The 10,161-nt window shown below is 41.7% G+C and overlaps 1 pseudogene; it reads right to left on the bottom strand.

Annotated features, from left to right (window-relative positions):
• Positions 1–8,834: 8,834 nt before the first annotated feature.
• Positions 8,835–9,171, bottom strand: LOC119827955 (annotated as a pseudogene).
• Positions 9,172–10,161: the final 990 nt, after the last annotated feature.

The following is a 10,161-nucleotide window of genomic DNA, read 5'->3' as shown; positions in this document are numbered from 1 at the left end:
GCATCTCTGATCCATATTGGGCTCTGCTATCAAATGGCCAGAGTTGGAATCTGTTTCCCATGCTCTGTGTGGTAATGGGGTGATTACCAAGACTTGCTCATTTCCAGCCAAATAAATTGACATCAGCAAAGTGAAGACTGGTGCCAAGACCTAAGTTCTGGACTTTAGAGTTCAAACATGGTGTAGTGGGGAGCTGTGGGCCGCTTCCCACTGCCCGGCTCCTAGCCGTCCGGCTAGCTTTACCTGAAATAACAACACACAAACTGTATTCATTTAAACACAGCCTGGCCCATTATTTTCAGCCTCTTACTCACATCTTGACTAACCCATATCGAATAATCTATGTAACACCATGAGTGGTGTCTTACCGGAAAAGATTCAGCATGTCTCAACTGGTGGCTAGCTTCATCACATCTGGCATCTCTCTGAGGAGAGGCAAGGAGGTCTGCCTAACTTAAGAGAGGCGTGGCATCTGACTGAGCCATCTACCTCACTTCCTTTTTCCTGTTCTGTCTACTCCACCCACCTAAGGGCCAGTCTATCAGATGGGCCAGGCAGTTTCTTTATTAATTATCCAATGAAATCATCAGATAGATAGAAGACACACCTACATCAACATGGCTCTTAGCTAGGGAGCCAAAACGGGTTATACTGCATGCTAGGACAGCAGCAGGGTCATATGATTGACCCACAAAGTCCTGAACAGGGTGGCTGAGCCTCCAGCATAGCCTCTTCCTGAATTCACTGACTGTAATGCCCTCCAAATATTGCTCTCTGGCATTACCTTCTGCTTTGGCAGTGACTGTTTTTATCACTTTCCTCTCCCCAGTCTCTTCATTGTTCTGATTTGATTGTCAAGGAGTTTCTGTCAGCTTTTTAATGGACCCTTTCCTCCAACAAGAACACAAAGACCCTCATATCCCAGTTTAAAAAAAAAAAGAAAGAATGCTTAAAAACTACTGCTACATATGATCAAAGATAATGTCCTCCATGCCCTCAACTTCAAAATGGACCTCCCCTAAAACTAGCTGCAGGGCAAAGGGACCTGACGCTTGAGAACACATTGTTTTGGGACTCAGAAAATCTCAATTCTGGCACTTATGTTTCTCTCGTGGGAAAAGCACTTACTTTTGATTTCCCAATATCAGAGTAAAGCATATTAAAATCTATTCTTGGCTGTGTGAGTACCAGGATGAAATAATCACTGTATGTGAAATAGCTGGCACTTTGTGGAAAACTTTCATAATTGCAAGGACCGAGGTAGCTCAGCCTTCCCCACCCTCCCCTCCAGGATTCACAGAGCTCTTCTTCAGACCGGCTGCCTTCCATCTAATCAAGATGCCCCCTGCTGCTAGCCCAGCTCATCTCTGATGATCCTATCCAGTCAATGGCCCTCAGACTATCAGACAGGAGTCGAGAACATCCTAATGGCTTTTGAATTCTTTGAAAAGTACATGTGTATGGATAGCGCACTGCACTTGTGAGGAACTTGTCTCAGATCAATTACTGTAAATGCCCTAAACAGCCTCAATTGATTGCTATGTGTGATGTGAACTTCTGATTAATAGAGGCTTTGTTTGAAAGGGACTGCTTTTCTGAAAGAGAAGGGGGAAATCGGTACCTATTCTTGCCAATATCCTGAAATATGAGTCTGCAAAACTGTCTCCATTATCTCCAGTGGTTTGATACTCTCTGGGCAAGTCGGACCGGGGTGGACAAGACTCCTGTGTGGGAAATTTGGGAAGAATCAGCTGCAATGATCTTATTTCAGAATTTTTTTTAACCAGGTTACCTGTGCTAAACACACTGTTTTACCATCCTAGGGGAAAAGAAGGAGGGGCAGGCTGCCTCATGCCTGTGTGGCTCTGCTGACTCCTCACAGCCCTCTGGGGCACAGTCTTGAATTCCCTTGACTCTGAGGTTGAAACATCCATCTTTCTCCTTCTGCTACCCTCATTTCTGGAGGACTCATATAGAGATACAATTCCCGTGTGCACATGAGTATTCTTTTGCCTTGAAGTCTTAAAATGCGAATGTGAATCTGGGTGTGACTTCTACCGGCCAGACTCTGGCTTCAATACTAATCACCTGAGGATAGCAGAGAGGAGTGCTGGACAGTGTGTAGAGGAGGCAGAAGCTCCCCCCAAAGCACAATAAGGCAAACAAAGTCAAACTCCCATTTAAAACACTTCACTCACCAGCAGGCTATTCATTTTCCTGTAGTGTACATCTTGCTTTTGATCAGGCAGACGCAGTGATCTGATCAACTTTTCAATTGAACAAGAGCGAAAACAAGACACAGCCAATTCACATCATGCTTGTGGTTTTGTGTAGAAATTTTCCTCTTTGAATCTCATGCCTGCTTATTATGATTTCAAAAATGCCTTTTCTTGTCTCCCTCATTTCTTCTCCTTTCCCACAACTCTCGTCCCTACCCCTCCAGTACTTTGTACATTGGGGAGTTATTCAAAATTCAGAAAAGTTCAGCGGTCTAGAGAGCCAGGTCTTCATGCTGGGTAGTCACTGAGTAGTGGTTTTGGAAGAGCCTATCTGGAGTCACCCCACTTCAAGCTATGTCTCATGGTTCTCTGAACCAGGCTGGGTGTGGTCAGCCCTAGTTTCAGAACAACACAATGTGTCCACTCTACCCAAGGTTAGTGTACAACACACACTGTCTCCCTGACAACTACACTGTGTTTATTTATTAAGCTCATTCATTATGCCAAGTCTAGAGCCACATACTTTGACTTGGAACATTTTATCTCCATTCCAAAAAGTATTGCGTGGTTTAAGTAATCACTTCATCTACCCCTCCTTTTGTGTTATTTTGGAATAGGGTCTTGCATGTAGCCTAAGTTAGGCTGGACTTCTCATCCCTTCTCAACCTCGCAAGTTCACCACTGAGTCCAGCTCACACTCTCCTCATCTTAACTACACGGTGCTCACAGTGCATTCTGCTGTTGCTTAAACTCGGAGCTGCCTTGATTCTGATGTTCTTATTATGAATGTCATTTATTCATCAGAAAATGCTAGTAAAGTAAAATAACAAAGTAGTCACACTGACGTGGAAAGTCTCTGAAATTTTCTCTGGAATTTTTTTTTTTTAAGATTTCTCTTAAATATGCCTCCTATAATTTATTCCAGTTCCATTTTTATCTAGAATGACCTGATGTAGTTGTTTATCTTAAAGCAGGGAGAGAAGACAGCAGGAATACAGCCTTCATGGCCCTAGCCAATCCCCTGCTATCAAAATATGAAAAGGAGTCACGTACGTTGGAGGAAATGTTTCCTTCTCTTCAATAACATTGCTTTTGAGAACAAAGCTGCTGACGAATATATTATAGACAAGCAAATTGGTTGAGTCCTGTTCAGGAGGTCCCCATGACCATCCGGTGGTTTATGTCCTCACGAAATCTGTCCCCTGAGGCTATTTCACGGGTTTGTAACCAGACCTCATTTTCACAATGTGGCTGTCTGGAGAAGGGAGGGGAACAACCCAGGTGTGCTGCCCCACAGACCTGACTCTACCCAGTACCTCTCTTGTCTCTCTTTGTGAGGGGTCTCACCCAAATGCCTACGAGTGCACATGAAACTTGAGTTCCAGCACTTTGTAATCACCAGCTCTGACCTTTGACCCATCACTAGGCCAGTGGCACCCAGCTGAGTGACAGCATATTACCCACAGTATTTGTGCGTCTATCCGTTCAGCAAATGCGAAGCACCACTCCATTAGGTGTTAAGGATATAATCGGGACAAAAGCAATACAATTCCCTGCCTGTTTTATTAGATCAATAGATATGAGAAGCACGAGGATGAAAGATCATGTCAGAAGGTCCTCAGTGACAATCAACGGAAGCCAGCCACTCCTCGGCCCAGTTCAGTTCCTGCCTGTCTGCTCCTCCTCCTCCCGCCATGGGCCATCCTGGAATTCTTCTTTGCCCTAGTCAGCTGCCTCTCAGCCCTGAGACTTGATCTCAGGAGGACTCGCTGAACTCATTGATGTCTACACACCTGGGTCCATATCTCCAGCTGCTCCCTCATGCCTTCCTCTTCTCTAGGGTTCATTCCTATGCTCTTCCACTGTCTCTAACCCTGATCCAATCTTTAAGCTTTCTTGTATTGTTCTCTCCCAAGAAGGATATCCTTTCCTGGTGGCCTGTGTTCCACACCCAATGTTAGGAACCCCAGGTTCACCTCTGCTATTTGTATGATGCTTACTTAGGCATCTATTTCAAGGATCTGAATGCAAAGGAAACATTATCTCCAAATACCCCAAATCAAGATATGGTCATTTCCAGTGAACGTACATATGAGCAGTGCTTATATTAAGCTCTCATCTGAATGAACACAGCTGGCTTTGGATACAGGACCACAATGCTTTGTGGCCCCTAGATTGACATTTATTTGCAGAACAATACTGCCATGGAGACAGACTGCTTTGTTTATTCAACCATATGCCTAATGTGCTCTGAATCTCTTTTAGTTCTCCTCTCAGTGATATCTTACTGCCGCCAGGGTCCTAGGGTTAATTATATACCTTCTTACATTTAAAATGATTTCCCTTCTTAATCCACTTAAAACATGTGTCCCTCAGAATAGAATGCTAGTCTCCCTCATCTGGAGATGTCATTTAACTAGACGCCTAAGTGGATTTTCAGATGTGCTGATTACAGTCCAGCTCTCTGTGCAGAGCTGCCCCTCCCACCATGTCAACAGCTGCTGTTCTCCACGGCCTGCTGGCCTGCTGGCCCTGAGGTGCTCGCTCATTTTGTCTGTAGAACTGCCCTTCTCAGACAAGCCATTGGCCGGACTCCTGGTCTTCAGAAGACAAAACCAACAACTTTGGGAGTTTTGCAATGGACAATTATGTCCAACCTCTTCTCCAGTTTGGGAAATCTACTTACTGACAGTTATTGTTCAAATTCAGAGTGTATTATAGAAGCTTCAAATCAGCACAGACTTGTCTTCAAACAAACAAATAAACCAAACCAAAAAAGGGGGGCTGGTATGTAGCTCAGTGGTACGATACTTACTTGGTATGATACTTACTTAGCATGCCCAAAGCTCTAGACTCAATATACAGCAATCCAAAAGCAAACTTTTACAACACCATTCTATTTTACATGAAAGTTAAATTGGAGAATGCCCAGTCACACAATCAGTCCTGAGCACACAGTGATTCAGTTACCTACCCTCATTTCAAAAGCAAGCTTACCACGGCCCGAATGTTTGTTCTGCCTTCTGTGCTGACCACAGCCCCACAGCACTGCGTATGCCCTGTTTGAACAGCAGCTTTGAAATAAACAAGGACTGCACAGCGGTGGAGAAAGCAAAGAAAGAGAATTTGAGTTTTTTCAGCTTTGTTATCCAATGTGACCACTTGAGTATTTATTTGTGTTTAATATTTAAAGCAGTGAAACAGTGTAAGCTGTGAAGTCTCGCTTTATTAGAAGTGCAAAGTTTAGTTCTTACATGAAATCTCTTGCTGAATTTGAAAAACAACCTTACAATTGAAATGTATTCGTTGTAACTGTAAGCCATGTGTGTATATGCAGCATGTCCTGTGTGGTCATGTGTGCACCAGTGCATGTGAATCATGTGTTCACATGACTGCACATACACTTGTAGACCAGAAATCAGCCTCCTGTGTGGGAGCCCTCCACCTTGTTCTTCAAGGCAGGGTCTTTCATTAAGAGAGTTCACCAACAATTGGCTGGGAGGGTCACCAGTAAACCCCATGGGTCTGCCTTTCTCTGCATTCCCAGCACTGGATTAACTACATGCTATGATACTTGCCTTTTCATGGGTTCTGGGAGAGAATTAGGATCGCATGGGGAGAAGACAACTTTACCAACTGAGCTATGATCCCGTCTAATTGGTAATTTTTAAACTAAACGATGAATTAAGAAAAAGTGGAGTTCTATCAAATTTATCTCTCTATTTATTATTTAGACACTCATATAAATTCGATGTTCAGAAATTAGACCATCATCAAAGAGTCAAAGTTGAAGGTATTATTTAGGTAGATATAAAATTGCTGAGTAAATAGCTGGGTGTGACAGTATTGGTTCATAAGTATTTTGAGTTTGGTAAAGAACTTTGAAGTGAGCAACCAAAAGTAAATACGCTAGCCCAAGGATGCTCAAGATAACTTAAAGCACATAATACATGTGACTTCAGTATCATATACAGCTTTGTCTCATATTTGTCACATGGTTCTGTTGTAAACTGTCATCACCCCAGGTATCAGGTATCCTAGATGCTCCCTGAATTACAGTTGTGCTAATTAGCATTGCCCTGATCACTGAGAAATTGAAAGCCTTTTCCTGAAAATTTCTTCTTTGAAAAATCACGTACTAAATTCCGAGGCTGTTCTGTGTTGGATTTTATGATAGATTTGTGCAAATTTTCTCATAGTCTTCAAAATAATCATTGTATTTTCACATAAGTTCTTATATCATGTCTCAGTATTCTGTAAGGTTCAATAGACACATATTTTCCTTTTTGCTTATGATTTAAAAATTTTATTTATTTTGGTGAAAGAAATCAGATGCTAGCATGACTCGACATACTACACTTGGTTTTGGGGAAAATAACTTTAGTTTTTATGTTTATTTGTTTCTAATACTCATTTTTATTAAAGCGTATTTTTAAAATATAACAAGAATGACACCAATAGACAAGCCAAAGTGGATGGGGGAAAGCCTATGAAATCTCAATCATACATAAATAACTGCAAGCTACTGAGGAATGCTGACAATGGGAGAACAAAATCTCTTCTCCAAGGAAGAACTCACCAATGAGAAATTGTTAGCCCTGAAGATATACATACAGGGTAACACTGTACACACTGAGTAGGCTATATTTAGGAATATATATGTATATATACATAAATTGTGTGTGTGTGTGTGTGTGTGTGTGTGTGTGTAATAGCAATTAAGGAAAAGGGGAATCCTGAGTTTGAAGAGAGCATGGAAGGGTATGTGGAAAGGTTTAGAGGAAGGGAAGAGGAGAGAGGAATTATGTAATCATATTTTAATATCAAAATAAAAAAATTAAAATTTATATTGTTACATAAGGATTTCTACTTCTAATCAAGAAAGATTAGCAATGGTGAGGGTTATCTCCCTCCATAGAAGACAAACAAAAGTCTTTAATAATGTCCAAACCAGTAAGCAACAAGTAATAAATAGAGTAACAACATCTCAAGGTGGTGGTGGCACATGCTTTTAATTCCAGCACTCCGGAGAGGCAAAGGCAGGTGGATCTCTGTGAGTCTGAGGCCAGCCTGAACTATAAGAGCTAGCTCCAGGCTAGGTTCCAAGCTAGAAATCCTGTCTTGAAACAATAACACCAAAAAGCAAGCAAACAAACAAAAATAACAGCTTCAGAGAGATGGAAAACCGTGGGATGGCAGTTGGTTGGGCTTTCTGCTTGGGAGTTTCTAGCATGTGCCCAGAGGTAGAGCCTAGGACTCTGGTAGAGTTACAAGTCAACAGAGAACAAGGTACCTGTAGTGCACAGGATAGTCCACTGAAGCAGCAGAATTACCCAGAGAACTCTGGAACTCTGGGAACTCCCTCATCTTGCCCCCAAGAAAGGAAGAGAAGAAAGAAAGGAACGAGGCAAAGAAAATTGAATAAAATTGAGGGAAAATTAAGGGTTCAGGCTCTTACCACTTTATTGGTAAATTCTATTAAATACTTAAAGAAGAAATATTATGACAAAGTCATTGCAGAAAAGTGAAGAGATGGAAATATTCTCCACTTGACTTCCATGAAGACAGTATAATTATGGTACCAAAGTAATACAAAAATACTACCAAGAAATTACATTATAAACCAATGTCCCTCACAAGTATACATGCAAAAATTCTTAAAAACGTTATTAAATGCAACCAATAACAAATAAGAATGATAATACATCATGGCCCCATGTATGTTGTTCCAGGAATGCAGGATTGGCTTAATATTTAAAAATCATTATAATTTGTGATTTATGAAGAAACTTTTAAAAAAATTAAAAATTATATGGTCACTAGACACAGAAAAAGGCATTTGACAAAATTCACACATCACTCAAAAAGTAATTCCCATCAAAGTAGAAGGAAAAGAGATTTTTTTCCTTAACACAGGGAAAAGTACCTACAGAAATTGAATATATATATATATGAAAAATATTTGAAACAAAACAAGGATGTCAGCTCTCACTACTTTTATTCAGCATCACACTTACAGTTCCTACCAGTAGTTTCTACCAGAAGAAAAATTCTACAAAACACATACATATATGCATGCATATGCACACACACACTTGCATACATATAAAACATAACTACCTAGTCACACAAAAACACAAACACTTGTGTACACAGTGTACACACAAAGACAAAACATACACACAAATATACACATACACATACAAAAACCATAAACATACAGAGAGAGAGAGAGAGAGAGAGAGAGAGAGAGAGAGAGAGAGAGAGAGAGAAAGAGAGAGGCAAAGAGAGAGAGAGGGGGCGGGGGAGAGCCAGATGCCATGGACAAAGCACAACTTAAAAACATGTTCCCAAGGGCCCAGGTCTTCCAGATAAGCCCTACCTCCATCACTTCCCAATAGCCCATCAGATACTGACTCCATCTAAGCCTGTTAGTTGTGGGGTCAAGGATTTCATTGCCAACTGCAGGTGCCTCTCTAAACAAGGGCTGTTACTTTAGTAACAAAGTCTTATATACATGTACTTTGGGGGAACTTCTCTTTTCCACGTTGCAAATCAGTACATTCACAATGTCTTTGACTTTTTTTTTTTTTTTTTTTTTTTTTTTTTGCACCACAGCAATGTTTATTGAGAACGGGGAGGGAATCAGTCCTTCTTGGCCGCCGCCTTCCTCATGGCCGCCAGCATGTTGCTCAGCTCCTCCCGCTTCCTCTTGGCGCGTATGTGCGTGCCCACCCGCTTCTTGATGAACTTGAGCGCACGCTTGTCCTTGGACACCTTGAGCAGCGGGCGCGAAGCCGCACACCTCCCGGATCATGTCCCGCACGAACATGGTGTGCTTTGTGAGGCGCCCGCGCCGCCGGCTGTGCCTCAGCTGGCTTAAGTTCTTTGTCACCTTGTGGCCCTTGTTGAGGCCCACGGCCATGGGGTAGCGCAGGGCCATGGCTGCTGCTCTCAGATGGCAGCCATGACAGGAAGCTGTCTTTGACTTCTTAATGTGTGTTACTTGATGCCTCTGTGTTTAGGGTACAAGCAATTGTGCATGCTTTTACATCTTCCATGTGAGCAATCACTCTTGCTGAATTCTCTGTCGAGAATTCTAAAGGTCTGTCCTTGCTGTTATACACACCGGGTGCCTGCTGCTTCTCTTGATGTCATTAATCCAGCAGTAACTGTCTAACATCATCTCCTGTGACATTTAGCTTTATTATTTCTCATTTTTGTTGTAGTTTTCTTTCTGTCACTGTGATAAAACACTTTGACCAAAAGCAATTTAGAGGAGGATAGGGTCCACTTCACCTTACAGGTTATAGTCATCATCATATAGCAAACAAAGGCAGGAACTCAAGACAGGAACTTGATGCAGAAACCATGGAAGAACACTGCTTATTGGCTTGTTCAGCTGGACTCCTAATATAGTCCAGGCCCACCTCAGTTTGGCAACGTTTTCTCACACATTGTGCAATTTTCTGCCAGTAGTAGCTGATTCACGTTCTGAAAATACCCTTTTATTGTATCTTGGCTGCTTCTGCAGCTGACACAGGATCACTATCCTAGTTGCTCTTCTGTAGTCCACAACTTTTTTTATTCTGGTTTTAAAAGATTTTCACTGTGATTCTAAGCACTCACCCACAAGTGTCTGGATATGGGGTTGTTATTCTACCCCTAAGAATGCTGTCTTCTTCCTCATCTACAGGGTCCATGTTTCTTCAGGCCCGGATATTTCTCTTTAATGATTACAGCACTATTAATTTTTCCTTCTGAAATTTCTCTTGCATTCTTTGAAATGTCTAGTTACTCCTCTACTTCATATTCATTCTTTTAACCTCTTTAGCAACCAATGAGTTACTACTATGCCAGATTCCTTCACTGTAACTTCAAGACCATTAGTTAAACAGTGCTGTAATGCAAAAACATCGATTTCTATAATCAGCATCTGTAC

Source organism: Arvicola amphibius, chromosome 12, assembly GCF_903992535.2.
Source record: "Arvicola amphibius chromosome 12, mArvAmp1.2, whole genome shotgun sequence".
Classification (NCBI taxonomy): domain Eukaryota; kingdom Metazoa; phylum Chordata; class Mammalia; order Rodentia; family Cricetidae; genus Arvicola; species Arvicola amphibius.
This window is presented reverse-complemented; position numbering and strand designations above follow the sequence as displayed.